Here is a 23479-nt window from a genome sequence, read left to right on the forward strand (position 1 = left end):
ATCAGTGAAGAGGACTCAAAAAATGAGGCTCAAAACAGGCCCAGTGAACCTTCTAGTCCTAATATCATCCTAAAAGCTCCTCACAGATTCGAAGCATCAGAATTTCAAAAAAAACCAAAAAGGGACAATCCTTGCTATTTACAGTCGAACACCCAATGAAAAATGTAAACACCAACTAGAGCATTCTTTGACGAGTTACATGTATCTTCACTCTCTGTTGTGTTACCATTGTAGCACTATGGCACGCACCATTCCGTGCGTCCCAGTCACCTGCAGATTTTGTCAGAATAAGGATTTGTGCCAACATCAACAGTGCGATTGTCCGCGGCTGCCCAACCAGCCCGTCACTCTGACAAGGCCTGCTGTTTCGCCCGGCGCCTGTTCGAACCACGGACTGCAGAGGTCGCACGTCTCCACGGTCCTTCGCCTGATGGATACGTTTTATTCGCCTCAACACACGTAAGGATCCACTTACGACCAGCATCTTTAGACCTCGCCTGCCAAATCGAGACAGCACGCCGCCGAGACCACCAGCTCGTCAGACCATCTCATCTTTGGACTTTCGTTAAAGCGAATTCTGGGGGGGCGCATGTGGCGGTACCACCGGTTGTCCCTTACATAGATATACATAATTCCCTTTAACTTACCTGTTTGGGCCATTGCCCCTTTAAGATGCGCGCTGACGTCACGTCACGCATCACGTGACGTATGCGTGGCGGCCGCTGGCCCGACTCAGCCTTCCATGACGGCCGCCGGCACAGCCCGGCCTACCGCGACCTCGGCCGCATCGGCCAGCAGACGTGAGCGACGCAATCTCCCGCTCCCGTGACAAGCGCCGGCTCAGCTCGGCCTCCAGCTCCCGCGCTCGCGACTTCGACCTCAACGTCGGCGCGGGTCACGTGACCGCCCCCAAGTGCGGGCCAACGCACTAACATCATGACGTGGTCACGTGACACCCGAAGCGCGGGAAAATGCGACTGAGCGTGATGATGTCATCACGCTCTCCCGAGGACTGCGGACCCAGTCCTCATGGCGTCCCCGTCGGGGAAAGACCTACATCGCGGTGTTCCTGCATCCAGCCAGCTTACCTGTTGTATTTCGTCTGTTCAAGTAAATAAACAACTTATTTATTGTTCGTCTGAAGTCGAACTTAATTATTTAGTAGGCATTCGTCCTCAGAGGTCAACACGAATACCTACAACAGCATATATAGTCAGAGAGTACTGCCAGATGATTACAGGTAATCTTTCTAAGGGAAGTGGCTGTCCCAGAGGGGTGCTAGGCCCGTGTCTGCAGCTCTCTCTTGTGTAAGCACTGGAGGGGGCCTTAAGGCAACAGGTTGAATGCCACTCTCCAGAAAGACAGTGGCATCTGCACCCTCTCCTTGGAGCCCAGTGGTGCTGGGCACAGGCACAGAGGAGTTACAGCTCGGTGTCAGTACCGACCAAATAGTCCCAACTAGGCTTTGGAAACCCTGTGCAAGTGTGACATTCAGGCTGAGCCTCAAAGCGACTATTGAAGCAGTAGTAGCTGCCATCCCAGAAGCCACCGATGTCCTTAGAAGCTGTTCCTGGTGTCTTGATGTCACAAAACTCTCCTGGGCTGTCACATGACGCCAACGGCAATGTAAGTGGGGAGAGATGTAAAAGGGGCTGCTGGTTTGCTATCATCCGTTTTACCCTTTCGCACAAAGTCAAAGGCCGGAATTTTCTTTACCTGGCCACGTCAGGTGTGGGCAGTTGGCGTGGCAGGTCGCGACCCCGTTGCTGTTTCCATCCCACTCCACAGAATGACTTTCCGATAATGGGCCCTATTAAGCCCGCCCTGCGTGCTACCCAGCCCAATTAAATGGTGCCGGTCTGATGATGTCATCCATGACGCGTTTTCAGCCGGGTTATTTAAAGGGGCCATGGCCACATTGCATTTAAAGGTTCATCTAGGAGTGTGCAGTCACTGCACTGGAGGTTTTCATTGCTCCAAACATTTGGAGAGATGACTGCACAGAGGCAGAGGGCTGCACCCAGGTTCTCAGATGGCTCACTCCATATCCTTGTGATGGGAATCAGAGCATGCAGGGAGGTCCTCTTCCCTTCCAATGGGTGGAAGAGACCTCCCCAGGAGACAAAAAGAGCCTGGTTCTAAATTGCAGAGGAGGTCAACAGCAGGGATGTGTTCAGGAGGACCTGGGTGCAGTGCCGGAAATGTTTCAATGATCTCATTAGATCAGGAAACGTGAGTACAAAGCCACACTCAACCTCATCCTGCTGTGCCTCTCTCACATCCCCATCATTCTGTCTTCCCAACTCTACTCCTGCACATCATTACTCACCCCAACATACCTTGCACATCCACCCATCCCTCTCTATCTACATTATCACATCCCCTTCTTAATAGCCTCCCCTCATACTCACCCTCATCCTAATGCAATCATACCAACTAACAACATGCAAGGAGCCCACTTGGCATTGCCACCCCAATCCATCATAGTCTCCCTCTAAAGAACTAACCCATCCATCCCTTACACTCATTCCATCATTCTCACTCAACCTTCTCTTCTTACCCTCCTTGCAGGAGAAGAGAGCTCACAATAAGAGGGAGAGAAAGAGAATTGGCAGTGGGCCGCCATCATTTGTGACCCATCAACAGCAGAGGAGGCAGCGTTGGAAATTTCGGGAGTGGCCGAGTAGCTGGAGGTGGGAGACGGATAGAGGGGGACATCTCGGCAACCTGGTGACAGAATTACATATCATACAGCTACATGGTATAAAGCAGTCACTGAATGGTCATCATGTGCATAATGGTATGTGCACTCATTCTTCATATGGCATATCTAACTCATCTCTTTACTCTCCCACAGGTCCATCAAGAGCCCCCCCACTGTCCAGGGGGAAGAGCAAGTCGACGCCTCAGAGGAACCTCCAGCCTCTGAGGGTGCAGCGTCACCAGACATGAACGCACCCAGCACCAACGCAGACGCACACCTCGGTGGGTCCCAAGCGAGATAGAGTAGTGTTGTCACCGGGTCCATCACAAGTCACATGGAAGAGAAAGATGACACACAGTCTATATCAATGATTTGGATGAGGGAACCAAATGTAATATATTCAAGTTTGCTGATGATACAAAGCTGGGTGAGAATGTAAGTTGTGAGGAGGATGCAAAGAGACTTCAAGGGGATATAGACAGGCTAAGTGAGTGGGGAAGAACATGGCAAATGGAATATAATGTGGAGAAATGTGAAGTTATCCAGTTTGGTAGGAAAAATAGAAAAGCAGAGTATTTTTTAAATGGTGAGAGATTGGGAAATGTTGGTGTTCAGAGGGACCTGGGTGTCCTTGTACACAAATCACTGAAAGTTAACATGCAGGTACAGCAAGCAATTAGGAAAGCAAATGGTATGTTGGCCTTTATTACAAGAGATTTGAGGGCCCTGGTGAGACACACCTGGAGTATTGTGCACAGTTTTGGTCTCCTTACCTATGGAAGGATATACTTGCCATAGAGGGAGTGCAACAAAGGTTCACCAGACTGATTCTTGGGATGGGGGGGATTGTGCTATGAGGAGAGATTGAGTAGACTAGGCCTATGTGCTCTAGAGTTTAGAAGAATGAGAGGTGATCTCATTGAAACATACAAAATTCTTACAGGACTTGACAGGGTAGATGCAGGGAGGATGTTTCCCCTGGCTGGGGAATCTAGAACCAGGGGTCACAGTCTCAGAATAAGGGGTCAGCCATTTAAGACTGAGATGAGGAGAAATCTCTTCACTCAGAGGGTGGTGAATCTTTGGAATTCTCTACCCCAGAGGGCTGTGAAGGCTCAGTTGTTAAGTATATTCAAGACAGAGATCGATAGGTTTTTGGATACTAAGGGAATCAAGGAATATGGGGATAGTGCGGGAAGGCGGAGTTGAGGTAGAAGATTAGCCATGATCTTATTGAATGGCAGAGCAGGCTCGAGGGGCTGAATGGCCTACTCCTGCTCCTATTTCTTATGTTCTTAAGTAGATTCACAAGGGTAGCTACTTGGGTGTTTTAGTCAATGTAAATGGTATGACTCCATTAATGTATTGTCAACAATTAAAATCTTTATTTTCACCACTTTGCCGCCTTGGACAGATTTGTGTGCACCTTTGGAAGTGGCTTAGTGAGTTGCAGTGAATGGTGAAACATAATGGAACCTCCAGCAATGGTGGTGAGTATGAAAGGAATGGCTTAGTTAATGTAGGGAACCTTTATGGTGTTACTGTGGGGTGGTGCCAACCTGGCACAGCATGTGGCAGCCATATGGGTGTACAGCGTAAAGTTAAGTAAATCTGGACATGATGAGGCCATCCCTGGCCTCCCGGGCAGCAATGTGCTCAGGTGCTGATGCCCTCTGTCCTGTGCAGCATCAGTTGATTGCGGAGAAGGTTGGTGGTGGTGTTAGTGCTGCTGGTCTGCCTGCTGCTGCTGGTGTTGGGGCTCATCGTGGTCAGATTCTGAGGACCAAGGTGAGACAGTATAAATGGCACCGATGCTGATGGAATAGATGGCAGGTGAAGTAGAGATGACAGAAGCAATCTGTCAATGGTGAGAGAGGTATTTCCAATGAGGTGGCACTGGATGGAGACTTTGCTGGAAAAACTTGCAGCCTGCAGAAAGTTAAATCTGTGCTGGCAATGTAGTCAGCAACAGCTTCTGCCTGAGGAAAGTGATCAGCTGTGAGGTCGGAGCTTTTAAACTACATTTGATGCTATCAAGTAATCAGCTGGAGCAATGACCACTCAACTCCCACCTCAGGTTGACAGACACAGTTCCTGAGCTGCGTAAATCCTGTGGCCATGCAGGGGAATTTAAAATGTAGCCGGGAAAAGGCTCTTAAGTGTCTGACAACAAGCTTATAATGATTTCAATTAGGTCGCCTGATGCGCCATCAATTACTCAAAAGACTGAGGTTAAGCGAGTAACAACCAGGCTTTTATTAACTAAAGAATGAAGGTCTAGTCTCGAGTGGTCGACCCGTCCAGAATACTGAGGGACTGGGAGGTAGTCACTTATATACCTGGAATAGTGGGAGGAGTCAGCCGAGGCATGTCCAGACCTGTACCTAGTGGAATACACATACACATACAGACAGGTATAACAGTGGTTTACCACATCGCCCACCTCTGCCGGTCGGGTCGCTGCCGCACCGGCAAACGCGCCCGCGGGAAAGGTGCCTGGGGGGCGGGATGACAGCGGGTTCCCGAGAAAAGTCGGTGCGCCCTTTTCTCAAATTTCCCACCCGACCTGCCTCCAATCGCGCCCGCACGGACCCCAGGAAATTCCGGCCAAAGTCTACCAGTGAGTTCCTAACCTCAGCCGTACTATTCTGGGCCGAGATCATTTGGAGGCTGCAAAGTTCCACGGAGGAAAACCAGACTGAGATCAGCGCTGACTCTAATCTAACAGCTGGCTACGAAGCAGAATGAAAAGCGGCCTGGGAGCAGGTCATCGCGTTGCACCCTCCGAGTCTCCTAAAAACAAATTCAGCTCCAAAAAACGTGTTATAACAGTTTTTTCATCAAACAATGTAATTCTGAATCTGAGCTCAGCAAAGGTTATCTCTGTCCCAACCCAACGGAACTCTCCCATTTCACATTAGCTGATGTTTTGGCTCCGATTTGTGCTGATCCCTAATGACTATATTTTATATTGTGGCATTCTCTTTCACGCAAAATAATATGTGCACAGTGACAATTACTTCATCGTGAACTGCAGACAGATGTTTCCACTAATTACAGATGGCTTTATTATGGACAGTTTTATTTCCAGTGCAAATAAAGGTCCTTAAAATTACAAACAAAGAGGTAATAAATCTAAAGCCTTTTATAAAAGTTACAATGTGGAATGTATGTTTTTAATTTAACAGCCACATAAACCCTTTATTCTATCAGTGAAACTCAATAAAGTAACAAGCTCGTGGAAAAAGTATTATAAGAATTGGTGCAGTTTTAAAGAGATTTTAACATGATAAAATCACAATTAGATTTTATACAATGTTCAGCTAATCAAGCCCGTATCAGCCATATGTTAGAAAGCCCAGTGTTACATCAGTGGTAACAAGTTCCAGTCATAGATAGCAGCCACGCACTTATTCCTTGGCATGATGGTGAGAAACTCTGGGCTCGATTGTGGTGTGGAGTGCAGACTGGGCAAGGAGCGGGCAGAGTATCAGCTCAATGATGTCGGCAGGAGGCCGATCCATTTTCATGGTCGGGCCTCATTTCAATGTAATCAGTAATCTGCCCGCATTAATGGGGCTCCCTTTAGGCAGCTCACCATTTGGGAAGGTTGGAAATCTGGCAGGGCTACTACTACTTAGAGGCAAAATAAAAACAGAAAATGCTGGAAAAACTCAGCAGGTCAGGCAACATCCGTGGAGAGAAATTTGAGTTGACGTTTCGGGTCGAACCCTTCTTCAAAACTGGAAAGAAAAGAAATTAAATCGAAGGCAGGGCTGCGATCGGACAAAAGAAGTGAAAGAAACAAAAGAGCTCGACGAGATGGTAATAGGCTGAGATTAGGTGTAAAGTGTACTGGCAGGGCAAGAGATAGCTGCCAGGTGTGAGAGAGAAACAAAAGGAAAGGGGGGGGGGGGGAGGGAAAGGAGTGGAAAAATTACAAGAAAAAGTGTGTAATAGGGGCCGAGGTTATGATCTGAAATTGTTGAACTCGATATTGAGTCCGGAAGGCTGCAGAGTGCCTAATCGGAAGATGAGGTGCTGTTCCTCGAGTTTACGTTGAGCTTCCGTGGAACAATACAAGAGGCAGATTGGGTGACCGCTTTGCAGAACACCTCCGTTCAGTCCGTAAGGGTGACCCCGAGCTTCCGGTCACCTGTCATTTTAATTCACCGCTCCATTCCCACTCGGACCTCACCGTCCTTGGCCTCTTGTATTGTTCCACGGAAGCTCAATGTAAACTCGAGGAACAGCACCTCATCTTCTGATTAGGCACTCTGCAGCCTTCCGGACTCAATATCAAGTTCAACAATTTCTCCTTCGCCTGGCACCTTCCCGTGCAAGCGGAGGAGATGTAACACCTGCCCCTATACATCCCCCCTTCCCACTGTCCAGGGCCCCAAACACCCCTTCCAGGTGAAACAGCGATTTACTTGTACTTCTCGCAATCTAGTATACTGTATTCGCTGCTCATGATGCGGTCTCCTCTACATTGGGGAGACCAAACGCAGATTGGGTGACCGCTTTGCGGAACACCTCCGTTCAGTCCGTAAGGGTGACCCCGAGCTTCCGGTCGCCTGTCATTTTAATTCACCGCTCCATTCCCACTCGGACCTCACCGTCCTTGGCCTCTTGTATTGTTCCACGGAAGCTCAACGTAAACTCGAGGAACAGCACCTCATCTTCCGATTAGGCACTCTGCAGCCTTCCGGACTCAATATCGAGTTCAACAATTTCAGATCATAACCTCGGCCCCTATTACACATTTTTTCTTGTAATTTTTCCACTCCTTTCCCCCCCCCCTTTCCTTTTGTTTCTCTCTCACACCTGGCAGCTATCTCTTGCCCTGCCAGTACACTTTACACCTAATCCCAGCCTATTACCATCTCGTCTAGCTCTTTTGTTTCTTTCACTTCTTTTGTCCGATCGCAGCCCTGCCTTCGATCTAATTTCTTTTCTTTCCAGTTTTGAAGAAGGGTTCGACCCGAAACGTCAACTCAAATTTCTCTCCACGGATGTTGCCTGACCTGCTGAGTTTTTCCAGCATTTTCTGTTGTTATTTCGGATTTCCAACATCTGCAGTATTTTGCTATCGTACTACTTAGAGACAGTCTGCATCTCTTAAAGGGGAGGTCCTCTTCTCCTCTGATGGGTGCCTGGTACCCAGATACAATGTTGCCAACAACAATGAAGAGAGGTGGCAGAGCACGCCAATGCCAGCAGCATTGAACCCAGAACCTGGCAGCAGTGCAAAAAGAAATTTAATGATCTCATCAGGACCGCCAAGGGAAGACTCCCCTTCACATTTCTCTTACTCTCTCCGCAGTCCTGATCCACCCTACTTTAGCCCCTGCACTGGCAATCCTTCTCTCCCCACTTCTCATGCCCCTCCTTCAACACAACGGGACACTTCGCTGCTTGTACTCGTGCACTCAGGAACTGCTACTGCTGTCGCAACTACTTCTCCCTCTTACACACACTTGCTGCTTCTTCCTGTCATCACGCACACTATGCTAAGCTGCCTTACACATCTTCACAAACCTTCAACAGGGCACACGCTAACCCACTTTCACGCTTCTTGGAGGAGAAGCTTGCAGACAACGGAAGGGAGAGTGCAAGAGCAGGAGAGGTCCTGCCCTGTACATATGCTCACACCAGTGGAGGATGCAGCAATCAACGCCATTGGCAGAGGAAGTACATGCTCACTTGTGAAACCTGCTCTACGCTGGTGATGGCTGGAGCATCATGACTGGACATTTCCTACCCTGCCTGCACCCATGTAATCTCCTGGGAGAGGCAAAAGAAACAGAAAAACTCAGGGCCAATAAGGGAAAAAATACTCTGGAAAATGTCTTCTCCGATCCCCTCAGGTGATCGAAACCAGTCAAAGAGATCATGCCTTATTAAGAATTGCAACATTCGAGCAGGTGAACAGCAGATTTAGTTGTGCAGCTTTTCAATGAAGGCCATAGTGCAGAAAGTGTTTGGAGTTCCTCTGAGAGCATAAAGGAATTCAACAATGTAAAATTGTGGTGAACTGTAAAGAATATTCAAAAACACACAGATGATCGGGGGATATGATTCTGGGAGCAAGGATGGAGCTGAATATGACTTTTTAGACTGCAGTATCTTGGCAGTGCAGCTAGTATAGTACTGTAATACCAATCTTGTTTTACTGTGTGTGACATCAGAGGCACTCTCTGGTATGCATGCATTGTCAGTCCAATTTGCCACCTTAAACCACCCACACTGTCCTCCTCTCATGCAAAGCTAATATTCAATTGCCAGGACAAGATGCAGACAGATGGAGGGATCATTTAGGCTAGAGAGCCTTCACCCTTTGAGATGTCCATGGTGGACATCTAAGAACAAGAGAACCTGGAGGACAAGGAGGCGTGGAAAAGAATGAGGGGATGTCCAAGGTCAAGGGTCGTAGGATAATACTTGGTTTATGCAACATTGCCAATAAGGGGAAACATTATCCAGAGCACACACAGCTTTAGAACAATACCACAGATTAATGCCTGTCCAGTCAGTGCAGTTGCAACAAGGATCACTGAAGCTACATTCTCAAAATGTCATTTTCTTCTTTTTGCAGACCTGCAGGGAGATTCAAAACCTGAACCAGCCACCGATGGCTCAGGAAGGTTCCTGAACTCAGCACCCTTCACAGTGCCACCGCCACTTGAAGCCAGCGCCAGTTCAGGGAGACGCCCACTGATGGGTCTAAGAGCTAGGACAGAACACAGGGTGAGACATGGAGCAGGAGTGAGGAACGGCAAATGCTGTTTGTTAGCAATAGAACCACGAGTTGTTTCTAAAACTTGAACCTGCTGATTTAACCGACTGCCAAAGGCAAGCAGACTGACAGCTGGCAACCTCTGACAACGAGCCTGCCTGACCAAGGCAAGGGCTGAGTCATTGCACGAGAGACTTCAACAACTGCAATGCAGCTACTGGGTCCAATCATCAGCAATCAGGTGAATCGAGGGAGGCAGAGCATCAGGAGTCAGATTAGAGAGTGGGTGGATGCACTGCTCCCACAATATTGCATCCAATTCAGCATCTGTGCTCAGTGCACCCTCAGGGGTCTTTTCCAAAATCCCAGGAAGTTTCTTTGCTGCATGCATTGAGAGACATTCTGTACATCAGCCTGTTCAGATCAACTTTTCTTTTAAAAGGAACATTGGCAAATTGATTTAAAATGGTTCAATTCAGGTCACTTTGGGGTGATGAATTAAGGTTGGATTGACTCCTAGTGACAGTATCATGTATAAGTGAGGAATAGCACTGACAGAGTTCTTATTACATTGCCCTGAGAATTTGCCTTAATCCAAAAGTCATAGCCAGTTTCATGCACTGATATGACAGTTCCAGTTTCCCACATTCTATCCATATGGCCTCTCTAGCGAAAGTCCTGAATTAATGTCCCTTGTCCCATGTGATTGATCGGATCAGCTAAAGGTTCCACAATGGTTTTTGTAATATCTGTCACTGGCATTTAATACTCTCTGTAGATAGGATTATAATTTTTTTGGATAGTTTCTAAACTATTTAAAAAGGCAACAACATGTAAAATAACTTGAGATATGAGCTCGAAAATGTTGAAACTTTAAGGCTAAAAAATTGCCAGTGTATCCCTTCCTCTCCTGAGGGAAGTACTCATGTTATTGGCAGAACCTCCAGTACTTGGCACAAGTGGCCAAGTATAGGCTGAGCCGATGAACGTCAGGAAGATATTCGACTGGGGAGGCATTACAGCTGAAGCTGGTTTTGTCCTGATCTGCTTTCCACACATGTGCAGTTTCTAACAGGGGTTACAGGATACACAGTTATCTGGTGTAAGAGCTGAAGCTGATTTTTCACTACCTTAGCCTGGGGGCACGAGGATAGATTTCGCAATTATTCATGCACGATTAACAGATGTAAGAGATTGGAAAAGCGGATGAAGAACCGTAACGCCAAATATCCATCCACTTAACACCCCATCCAATTTTCCAGTTGGGCCGTCTACTGGCGCCAAAAAACATTTGCCAGTTTACAGTTAATTATATTAAAATTAGGTGCCAATTATGTCATTTAGACACCCACTAAATTTCCCAGTGTTTACACCAGTATAAAGAAAGAGTTACATTTATATAGCTCTTTTTACAACCACCGGACGTCTCAAAACACTTTACAGTACTTTTGGAGATTAGCCACTGTTGTAATGTGGGAAACACAGCAGCCAATTTGCACACAGCAAGCTCCCAGAAACAGCAATGTGATCATGACCAGATAAACTGTTCTTGTTATGTTAATTGAGGGATAAATATTGGCCAGGACACCAGGGATAACTCTCCTACTTTTCTTCGAAAGAGTGCTGTGGGATCTTTTACACCCACCTGAGAGAGCAGACGGGGCCTCAGTTTAACGTTTCATCCGAAAGACGGCACCTCCGACAGTGCAGCACTCCCTCAGAGTATCAGCCTAGACTTATGTGCTCAGGTCCCTGGAGTGGAACTTGAACCCACGATCTTCTGACTCAGAGGCGAGTGTGCTGCCCACTGAGCCACAGCTGACACTCAATAGTGCTCAGTCATCTACCCACCCATATAAGATGGGTATCCAGGGTTGCTAGGGTAAGCTATTTATGGAAGTGCACTAAAAAAGCCCCTATTGTCAGATTTGTAACAAGAAGTTTGAGGCTATTTCTTGCTTCTTTTTGTTTCTTTACTGTTCCCACTTAGTTGGTCAGGAGGCTTTGTGCCAGGTGTGCTGGAGCTTCCAGTCTTTTTGTATATCAACAATATTGGGACAATGCGTTTCCCAATGGGAATTCCCCTTTACTCATGGCTATTTCTGTAGGAAAAAGAGGAGCAATGGAGGGATGCCGAGAAGGTAGAGCATCCCAAAGGCAGACTATGCCCAGCCGAGGGTACCCGCCCACCCACTTTTACAGGCGCACGAACATACCCGGCAATGATCATGCAGAGTTGGCTGCACAATCTCTGGGTCGGCAAACAGCAAGATTCAAAGCTTGTCAGCTGCTGCAAGGAGACCTGTGGTGAACATACTCTGTAAGACTAGCCTTGTCATTGGCAGTAAGAGACAATGCTGCCTCAAGTCCTCGTCCTCTGTCTCCTTCATGGCAAGCTGCAATACTGTCCCATGGGAAGCGTGCCATGGGGTGCCAAGCTGTTTTCACGGCACCCCGCTCCCCAGTGGTCCAGGAGGGCCATTAACATCTCATTTTGCACCATCTCCATTCCCCGCTAGCCATCAAATTGGAATGTTAAGTTGCTCCAGCACATGGCCATAAACTTGGTCTCCCACCTTCACATTTATTGTACTGGCCACCAGGTTTTGCCAGGTGTTTTTTGGTTGCCCAAGCAGCTTTTGCAAACTTTGATTTATACATTAAGGGGGGAAAATTGGGTGGCGCCCATTTTAGGGCGCTAACATCACCAGGGCGCTAATTTTAGCGCCCCAGAGAGTCGTGGAGGCTGGGTCATTAAATACATTTAAGGTGGAGATAGACAGATTTTTGCAAGATAAGGGAGTGAAGGGTTATGGGGAGCGGGCGGGGAAGTGACTTTGAGCCCAAGATCAGCCATGATTTTATTGAATGGCGGAGCAGGCTCGAGGGGCCAAGTGGCCTATCCCTGCTCCTATTTCTTATGTTCTTGTGGTCCATCCACCATAAATTCAGTAGTAGCGCCCCAAGTAGGAGGTGGGGCGCCAGTGGAAGACACTCCACCTGGGGCGCTACTACTGAATTTCACGGCGCTACGTGTCGCCGTATCATTGCAGGCCTCCGCTACTGATTAAAGGGGAGGGGCCTAGCGCTGCGCACACCAGGGAGTGGGGTGCTGGGAAAAGAGCCCGGCACTGAAGAGGAGAACCGGGCTGAGCGATCGCGGCCGGCACCCCGAAGAAAAAAGTGAAAGGGGGGGGCAGATGCTGGCAGTCGGCCAAAACAAAAATGGCTGCCCGACACCTGCCATTCAAGTAGCGCCGCCGCAAAACCGCTCCCTGAGCCTGTCGGACATATTGTCCGGCGATAGGTCAGGGGGCGCAAGGGAAGTTTGCGGCCGGGGTGCAAGCGGGGCGGTAACGAGAGGCGCACACCAACCCAATTTTTCCCCCTTAAGAATATTAGCAGTCTTTGTAAAAGTTAATGATGTGTATGGCTTCCTGATGTGTATGGCTCAGTACCTCAGCATATGTAGAATTTACCATCTGAACATTAATGCTTTTAACTGCGTGCTTGATGCAGCAAGGCATCTAGATCAACAAAATGTGAGGCTCACACAGAAATATTCTGACGTACAACACGTGGCAGGGCATTCTTTTTAATTGTGGATAATTAATTTCGTAGCTGTTTGTCAAGGCTAGTGGGAGGATACTTGCTAAATGTCCCATTTCAATAAGGAGATCGCAAAGCTTATAAGCCAGCAAACTGAACTGTTTTCGCCTCAAGCACTGACCTGACTCATCCGTTCAGCTCACTGCAGGTCGAGAGATATGAGTGGGAATTCAGAGGATTTTTGTGAACCAGTTATACACGCGAGATTGGATCGCTTATAAAATCATTGAATCGCTTATAAAATCATTGAATCATACAACACAGAAGATCATTCGGTCCATCGCGCCTGTGCCCAGCTCTGTCAAAGAGTAATCCAATTAATCCCACTTCCCTGCTCTTTCCCCGTAGCCCTGCAACTTTTTCCCCATTCAAGTATTTAAAGCACATATGAAAAGGAGAATATGATAAAGGCATAAAAAGTACAGCATTTATAAATGCCTTCTACTTTTCATCTCGTGTTTCCTTCGCCCAACAAACATTTTCAGAAATTTCCAACCAACATGACCCTAAAATAAATACATTCAAGTTCGCACCCAGCTCATGTTATCTAAAACGGACTGTCCATTTAAAAAGAAAAAAGTGAGCGGAGATAAAATTCACTTTACAAAAGTAGTCCCTTCATAGCTGCCCTCGGCTCTCCACAAATGATACCTCATTAAGAACGCTGCAGTCCTCACACAAAGTCGCATATTACCATCCTCTAGTTCTCGACATGTTCCACTAGCTACCCGCACTCCAGGGAATTAAGAGCAAGATCCACGCCCTCATTTTTCAGACCACTCTATTGCCTCCATAGCTCAGCGGTTTGCTCCAGCTGTATGTCCCCACATGTTCCTCCCACTCCTCCGATACCCAGTTGCTCCTCGTTCTTTTCTCCCGCCGCTCCCCCATCAGTGACCGCTCCGTGCTCTTGCCCCCTGGAACTACCGCCTTAAATCTCTTCACCATGCCCATTACCCCTTTTCTTTGAAAAGCCTTTTCTTCGACCTTATTTTCAACCCCTTCCTAACTTTTCTCTTTTCACTCTTTAACGTGCATTGTATTTCTCCACCCCGTGAAGCATTTTGTGATGCTTTCATCCACTATGTAATATGTAAACCGTCAGGACTTAAAACTATAAGTGGATTTACAAACCAGAGAGAGATAGCCAGCAGATGAGAGCGGGAATTTGTCCCACATCCCAAAATAAGGATACCACACAAATACGCACCACAATTGGTTCCTAACAATCCACCCCTCCCAATTGTAGCATCCAGTTGTTTCTTAAACAATTCCAGCATTTTTGCCTCCACTAATCTATCCGAAAATGTATTCCATATTTTGATCACTCTTTGTGTGAAGGGGAAGTTCCTGATATCAGTCCTAAAATTACCTTTTACTAGTTTGAACCTGTGTCTTCTTCTTCCACTTCCACAATTTAATTTAAAGTAATATTCTGGTTCTATACTCTTAACAGTCTTGCCTACCTGAGCCCTGGGCAGCCCACTCAGTACTCTCCATCTAACCCCACTCCCTCCCTCCCTCCCACTTAACTCCTCTAACAGGTACTTGTTGTTTTCTGCCCTTCAGTCAGTTCATTATCCATTCACAGGGTCTGCCCTGAATCCCCACAGGTTTGTGTTTGATTAATAGCCGTTCATGTGGAACTTCATCAAAAGCCTTTTGGAAGTCAAGGTACATCAGGGTTACCACAGTGCACTTGGGTTGTCACTTCCTCAGAGAAGTCAAGGAGGTTCGTCAGGCAAGTGTTTCCCGTTCTGAATCCATGCTGACTGCTGTTAACTGTATTATTGTTGTAAGAACGATTTTTAAAATTTACTCTTGCTAATTTATTTAATTATTTTACGTGGAATTGAAGTAAGACTGGTGATCCTGTAGTTGCCTGTTTGTGTTTTGTCACCCCTTTTGAATATGTGCGTCACATTAGCATGTTTTCGATATACTGGACCTCACTATTGGCCAGTGACTCCCTCATGTCAGTGCTTTGCAAACCTCAGCCCTAGTCTCTCTTGAATAAATGCAATCTATCCCTGGGGATCTATTTGGTTTGAGTCGGATGAACTTGTCTCGGATTTCTATCTCATTTATAGTGAAGTCTTGGGATGTCTTTGTTTGGAGAGGACCTGTTGCTCATGTCTCCCTTTGTGAATATTCAGAGGAAGTAGTCATTCAGAATATTTACTATTTTGTGCTCATCCTCAGTTTCAAGCATCAGTTGTGGTTTTCACATCTTCTCTGACTGCCCTCTTCATATTGTGGTACTGGTTTTTATTTTACTGTTATGCTTAGCTTCCTTTGCTGTGCCTTTTTCCAGGTCTCTCTAAGCCCCTTTGATCACCCATTTAACATATTGCTGCATTATCTTATATTCACTCTTTTCTTCCTGTAGGATTTGTACAGGCCATTTCTCATCTTCATCTCACTTCTAATTTGTTTCTCAATTCATTGTGGGTCACATTTGCTTAGTCGGAGCTTGTTTTGGGAATGTATTTATTCTGCATGCTCAGCATTTCAGCTGTGGCTCAGTGGGTAGCACACTCACCTCTGAGTCAGAAGGTTGTGGGTTCAAGTCTCACTCCAGAGACTTGAGCACCTAAAGCTAGGCTGACACTCTAGTGCAGTGCTGAGGGAGTGCTACCCTGTTGGAGGTGCTGTCTATCAGATGAGATGTTAAACCAAGTCTCTCTCAGGTGGATGTAAAAGATTCCATGGCACTATTTGGAAGAAGAGTAGGGGAGTTATCCCTGGTGTCCTGGCCAATATTTATCCCTCAACCAACATAACAAAAACAGATTATCTGGTCGTTATCACATTGCTGTTTGTGGGAGCTTGCTGTGTGCAAATTGACTGCTACATTACAACAGTGACTCCACTTCAAAAGTGCTTTGCAATGTTTGGCGGTCGTGCAAAGGCGCTATATAGATGCAAGTCTTTCTTTCTTTAAAGATGCCCCACTTATCTTCTACTGAAGTGTTGTTGAACAATCTTCCCTTCGAAGGGTCACAGACCTGAAACATTAACTTTGTTTCTCTCTCCACAGGTGCTGCTGAGTATTTCCAGCATTTTCTGTTTTTATTTCAGATTTCCAGCATCCTGCAGTATTTTGCTTTTGTATAAGGGGTTCGGGCTGTCTGAAATGCAACATTTCTATCAGGAGTGCAGCTCTTAGTCTTGTACTCATTTTAATAATGTGGGTAATTTTGGAGGTGATCATAGGCCCTAGATAGCTATGAAGAAATGGTGTATAATTTCTGTTAGATTTTATTTTAATTTGCAACTATTAACTCGATATAAAACAAAGGAATGCGCAAACTCTGAGGGCAACAGATTTCTAACCAGCAGCTGCAAGACATCCTTGATTAGGCACCAATCAGGGTCTCATTAAAATATGGTTGTTGAATAAAACATGTCCTTTGACCCTCTGGCACTTTTATTATCAAGAATAAAATTTTGGCAGATGTGGTATGATAATAAGATGTTTCAATTTCCTGCGCTGAATAATGTAACCTCGAATTACAATACGAGGAACCATGGAAACTAATTCTTGATCTATTCTATTTTCTGGGTAGTCTAAAATAAATTATCCTTTTTCTTAAAATGTGTCCTTACAGAACTGTATTTCAGTATGTATTTCTAGGGTGAATCTTCCCCTTATGCACTCACACTGCACGCTGGCAGAGCATATCATGAAACAGTCCATAACTTTCTCCCTATTAACATTAATAGAAGTGAGACCATAGGCCAGACTGGGCTGCAGGATGTCATGACATGCTCCTAATGTGCACCGGGAGTGCAGAATGAGAAAATTCACCCTAATTAGTCTGCATCTGTGGCAAGTATTATTATCGTATATATTTACATCTATGTGTACAATTAGAGGATTCTATTGCTGAACAGGCAGGATTTAAAAAACAAATGTCCAAATGTATTAACCAGTGGACTATAGATAGCGCACAGAGGAAATCAAACAGCTTAGTAAAAGGTTTTGCTCAGAGGAGATTGAGTGCTAAACATCAGATTGCATAAATAACGAAAATCATGCAAATAAATACAAAATTTCCAACTCCTCCCCATGAAACATTGGCCTGGAATTTGCTGTCCTGATGATGGCGAACTGGCAGCGTTCAGTCATTTTGCCCTTGAAACAGACCGCAATGTCAGGATTTAGTGCGTGCACAGCTGAATACGGAAATCCGGAAGTTGCGGTCAGTTATTCGCTGCCCCACCGCAGGCTGCGCTGTGGACCCCCCCAATTCCCCGGGCCGGCAATCGGTGAAATCAGCGGAATTGATGAAAACTTGAGCTTTTCCGCAGTAATATCGCTTTTAAATACTCGGTTAAATGTTAAGCCTGGTTGGAATAGGTGTAACTGGGGCTTTAACAGCGTATTGGCTGCTAAACAACCGTTCTGGCCCTGAAAAGCTAATTTCTATATTTGTGGCATGTCAAATTTCTCCATTAGGATAAAAATTACATATTTAAAAAAAAGTTTGTTCATGATAGTTCAGCTTCTACCTTAACCCCATGTGCATGTCCCAATCTTTATTTCGATATCTGTAACATTTTTTTAAAGTGCAGTTAATCAGAGCTGTTTCATTTCCTGCTCTGTGACAATTCTTCAATGTGATTGGCTGCACTATGTTCGGAATCCCCTATTCACAGCGCTACAGTCAATTACACGTCGAGAAACCTAAAGTTTTCGGCACAGAGATCACGCAATCTCTGTGGGCAGCGGCGAGCGCCATAGCTTTGTTGCTGGCAGCAAATTACGGGCCGATTATCTTTACTTCCCTGAAGCCAGAATGGACAACTCAGAAGTAATGGAATCAAAAATGAATTATAATTTGCCTCTTTATCACACAACCTGTTGCCTTCCGAATTTTCCAGCATTAATTTTGTATGAATTTGTTTCGATTAATGTAAAATTTGGAGAGCATTGATATATCAACAGGTTTTATCTTGCTTCCTTGTAGCTCTGAGATGATGTTATGGCATGGCCATTGTTGCAAATTGCAATTCGTGTTCTCCCGGAGTCTCTTTGCCAATGGATTGCTTTGCTGTGGCTCAGTTGGCAGCACATTCACCTCTGAGTCAGAAGGTTTGTGGGTTCAAATCCCACCCCAGCGACCCCAGCACATAAAGCTAGGCTGACACTCCAGTGCCAGTGCTGAGGGAGTGCAGCACTGTTGGAGGTGCCGTCTTTTGGATGAGACATTAAACCGAGGCCCTGTCTGCTCACTCAGGTGGACATAAAAGATCCCATGGCACTATATTGAAGAAGAGCAGGGGAGTTATCCCCGGTGTCCTGGGCCAATATGTATCCCTCAGCCAACATAACAAAAACAAAGAGATTATCTGGTCATTATCACATTGCTGTTTGTGGGAGCTTGCGGTGCGCATTTTTGGCTGCCGCGTTTCCCACATTACAACAGTGACTACACTTCAAAAAGTACTCCATTGGCTGTAAAGCGCTTTGAGACGTCCAGTGGTCGTGCAAGGCGCTATATAAATGCAAGTCTTTCTTTCTTTAGGTATTAAAAACTCACTGTTCATTCCAAACCCTCAGTTGAAGTCTTCGTTATGCCAATGAGAATGAGACGTTGCTTCTCATTGGCATTTACTCAAGCTCATTAATTTCTATTCCTTTGCAAACTAATGAGTCAAAGGTAATAACATATTGAACGTACACACTTGTGAAAAAATAATGGACCCTATTGCTTAACACTTGTCTGAATATTCTTTGGAAGACTGATTGTGTTATTGTCTGCTAAATAGAATGTAGCAATTATCTTTAACCTTGCGACTTAAGACAACTAATTATCTTTTTTTCAAATGACTGGCTTCGGCTGGTATTGTCCATGGGCATAGGGATTCTCAATGAGGGAATTGTCATCTCATGCTGCCTTTGACACCAGTATCTGCCTTAGAGTGGTGCAAGCTGATATTACCAAGCTATATTGTTGGCTCCGCACTGCTCTCAAGTCAATGAAAGAAGAGATCTGCCCACGAGTACTTATCAGGAGTAATATATGATCTGTGTGTGTGGAATGGCCCAAATTATTTTAAATATTCAATCCAAAAAAATAAGCTTTCAATTAAAACCTAAGGAAATATCTTCCCTGTTATTGAGGCAGTCAGTGACATTTCTGAAATTCTGAGGTAAAATCATTGTGTTCCCCATAAGCAAAGACTGTCACTGGATGAAATTTATTGAATTCAAAATTCGTTTAATTTCTATTTTGATTATTTCAGCTCAAATAATTCATGGATGAAAAGCAATTTAAATGCAGCCACATGTGAAAAACAAAACAATACTACTTCCAGCCTACTTGAAATGCATGATCTGAATTCATGTGCAAGGAGGATGCGGTGATTGTTCATCTTCCGAGGTCCAGGTAACAATACCGTAGAGTGATCCTCGGCTGTAAATGACGCAAGGTCTCTCGCCAGCTGGGACTGAAATATGAACACCAACTGATTCCTTTAGTGAACATTTTCTCAGCAGGACAAATTAATTTCCATCCAGACACACCCACGCCCTCCCCCCACCACCTACCTGGGCTTGATCAGTCAAATCTCGATTGGCTCATTTCTGTGACACAGATCCACGCCGCGAGAGAATATTTGCTCACGGTGTCGGCTGCTGCTTGTACTGGGAGGTGAGGAGCAATGTAAACATAGAAACATAGAAGATAGGAGCAGGAGTAGGCCATTCGGCCCCTCGAGCCTGCTCTGCCATTCAATGAGATCATGGCTGATCATCCAAATTCAGTACGATGACCCCGCCTTCTCCCCATATCCCTTGATCCCTTTAGCCGTAAGAAATATATCTAACTCCTTCTTGAATATATTTAATGAATTGGCCTCCACTGCCTTCTGTTGAAGAGAATTCCACAGGCTTACCACTCTCTGGGTGAAGAAATTCCTCATCTCTGTCCTAAATGGCTTACCCCTTATCCTTAGACTGTGACCCCTGGTTCTGGACTCCCCGGCCATCAGGAACATCCTTCCTGCATCTAGTCTGTCTAGTCCTGCTAGAATTTTATAAGTTTCAATGAGATCCCATCTCATTCTTCTAAACTCCAGCAAGTATAAGCCCAATCGACCCAATCTCTCCTCATACGTCATTCCTGCCATCCCAGGTATCAGTCTGGTGAATCTTCACTGCACTCCCCCCATGGCAAGAACATCCTTCCTCAGATAAGGCGACCAAAACTGCACACAATACTCGATGTGGTCTCACCAAGGCCCTGTACAACTGCAGCAAGACATCCTTGTTCCTGTACTCGAACCCTCTCGCTACGAAGCCCAACATACCATTTGCCTTCTTAACCGCCTGCTGCACCTGCATGCTTACCTTCAGCGACTGGTGCACAAGGACACCCAGGTCTCGTTGCACTTCCCATTCTCCCAATCTATTGCCGTTCAGATAATAATCTGCCTTCCTGTTTTTGCCACCAAAGTGGATAACCTTGCATTTATCCACATTATACAGCATCTGCCATGCTTCTGCCCAATCACCCAACCTGTCCAAATCATACTGGAGTTTCTCAGCATCCTCCTCACAGCACAGCACACACGCACACCCAGCTTTGTGTCGTCTGCAAACTTGGAGATATTACATCTAGTTCCCTTGTCTAGATCATTAATATATATTGTGAGTAGCTGGATTCAGGCTGTGAATTTTAAATGGGCTGGAAGCTGTATTGCCATTTCTACTCAAAGCGGCTCTACGATATAACGGAGGCACAATCATTTTACAACAGGGCTTTGTTATTTGAAACAGAAAACCACACCACATGAAAATATCTCCATGTCAGCGGGCCATCATTTCCCTCAAATGCTGCTCCTATCTGTGCCAACAACACCTTTGGTGTTTAAAGCTCTTTCTTTCCTACCTTTCAGCTGATTTCCTTCTTGATGTCACATGTTCATTGATAGCAATGATTCCAAAACACATTGGAAACTCCAAATAATCATTCTTCTGCATGTCCTCCTGCTTTTCAAGAAAACAATAGCATTTGAAATCTATAATTCTCAGTGCCGTGTAACCTGCAATTGAATTACATAACATTTCCAAAGCTTATCATTCTGTTGTCCTTTCACACACAAAAGGTTCAAAGTGTTTACAGTTTGCATCAATCAGAACAGTTATTGATTGCTTCAATCAAATCACTCCAGAGTCTGTGGACCAACATTGCAGATTCATCTGTGACTATAGCCTAAGCAAAATCTCGTACTCTCATTTGCAAATAAGACCTCAGATCAATTTGAGGTGAACTGAATTTTTAAACACACACCAGAACCTGGCCGTATGCAGGTACTGAAGCGAGTCAAGATGGTGACGTATGCAGCTTCTTGCCTGAGTCGCCACTGATTGTATCAGTTCTTCATTCATTCATGATGTTTCCAGTTGCGTTTTTCATTGGCTGTTGGATCACGCAAGTGCTATGTCCAATAAACACTCAAGTTGGTGTGGTAATGTGATAGCAAAATACTGCGGATGCTGGAAATCCAAAATAACAACAGAAAATGCTGGAAAAACTCAGCAGGCCAGGCAACATCCGCAGGGAGAGAAATAGAGTCAACGTTTCAGGTCGAAACCCTTCGTCAAGACTGAAAAAGCACAGGAAATGAAACAGATTAAAAGGCCAGTTTGGTGTGCTAATGTAATGGCTACTCCCGTTTCAGACTCTCTGGAATATTCTCTCTGCATATAACTTCCAGTAGAAGTAGAGACCCTGGAGTGCAACTGCTACAGCCTGTGCTCCCGCCATGGAGCCCTCTAGTTTTCAATTAACAATATGCAAGTACAAGACACAAGCACTTTTCCCTCTCAGCATTTCAAGATGACAACAACCATCGCTAAGAATAAGCCACACTAACAGTCAATAAACTATCAGCAAAGGAATTCAGCAATTACATCATACAATAAAGTGATAAAAAAAACATAGCACTCTCTTGGTAATACGCAGGAAAGATGGGTTATGCCAACACCAGAACCATAATGAAAACCACTGCACTCATAACTATCTACAAGTCCAAATGATTCGGAGATTTCCTTGACCTTTGAGGCCGAATACCAGGCCCAGTAGATGGTAACATCTCAGGTTCGGCTTCAACACCGCTGGGTTGGACAACTTTCTTTGGAGACCGTCCTGGAGAATTAACAGCAGAATCAGGAGCATGAACAACGTCCTGGGAAGGTGGTTGATTCATTACACATGGGAATAGGTGTATCATCGGATGTTTTCTGAGGAGTGGTGACAGTTACTCCATTAGGTAGAAGAGGCATTGGTGCTAGGTCACACACATTACAAGTGTAAATGCTCCAATCTTCTGTTCAATAACACTGACACTATTTTTTCACATTCCCACTGAAATCAAGACATGATACAGACCCGGATATTAACGGGGGCAGGTTGCGCAGCGGGGTGGGGTGGCAGGCGGCTGGAGTTTCTGACGGCCCATGTGCTGTGGAGTTTTAACTGATTGGTCGGTTTGGTTTCCAGAAAAAAAGACGTACATTTATATAGCGCCTTTCACAACCACCGGACGTCTCAAAGCACTTTACAGCCAATGAAATACTTTTGAAGTGGAGTCACTGTTGAAATGCGGCAGCCAATTTGCACACAGCAAGGTCCCACAAACAGCAATGTGATAATGACCAGATCATCTGTTTATTTTTGTTACGTTGGTGGAGGGATAAATATTGGCCAGGACACCGGGGAGAACTCCCCTGCTCTTCTTTGAAATAGTGCCATGGGATCGTTTACATCCACCTGAGAGCAGACAGGGCTTCGGTTTAATGTCTCATCCAAAAGACAGCACGTCTGACAGTGCAGCACTCCCTCAGCACTGCACTGGAGTGTTAACCTAGCTTTATGTGCTCAAGTCCCTGGAGTGGGACTCGAACCCACAACCTTCTGGCTCAGAGGCGAGTGTGCCACCCGCTGAGACACAGCTGACGGGCAGGGAGCACAGCAGGCTGCACGACCAGGTAGGTCTGATCCCTGATCCCAAGTGGGGGCTGATCCCCGACTCCACTCCGGGGGCCTTTGTATGGGCGGGGGTGGTCTGATGGGGGCGGGGGGAGCTTGGGGGGCTGACGGGAAGCACTCCTGCTCCTCCTGGCCCATAAGCAGTGGGTGTAAAGGCACTTACCTTCTCCCCAAAGCTGTCCTCGCCTCACTTCAGCTGCCAGGTTTCCCGAGGCCTGGGAAACCCTGCTGCCCGCTGTAAAACCTGCCGAGCAGGTTAAATCAGAGGCTGCCAGCCTCATTAAAATATTTAAATTGCCAACCCGCCTCCTGGGAGCGGTTTGGCTGCCCGCCCCTTGCCCCACCTCCGTAAAACCCGGAAGTGGTCAGATTGGAGGCGGGTTGGGGCCGAGGTTCAGATTTAAAACATTTTTAACATCTGACCCG

The sequence above is a fragment of the Somniosus microcephalus genome, chromosome 11 (assembly GCF_052327205.1).
Source record: "Somniosus microcephalus isolate GS21.2 chromosome 11, FLI_Smic_1.0, whole genome shotgun sequence".
Taxonomy (NCBI): Eukaryota; Metazoa; Chordata; class Chondrichthyes; order Squaliformes; family Somniosidae; genus Somniosus; species Somniosus microcephalus.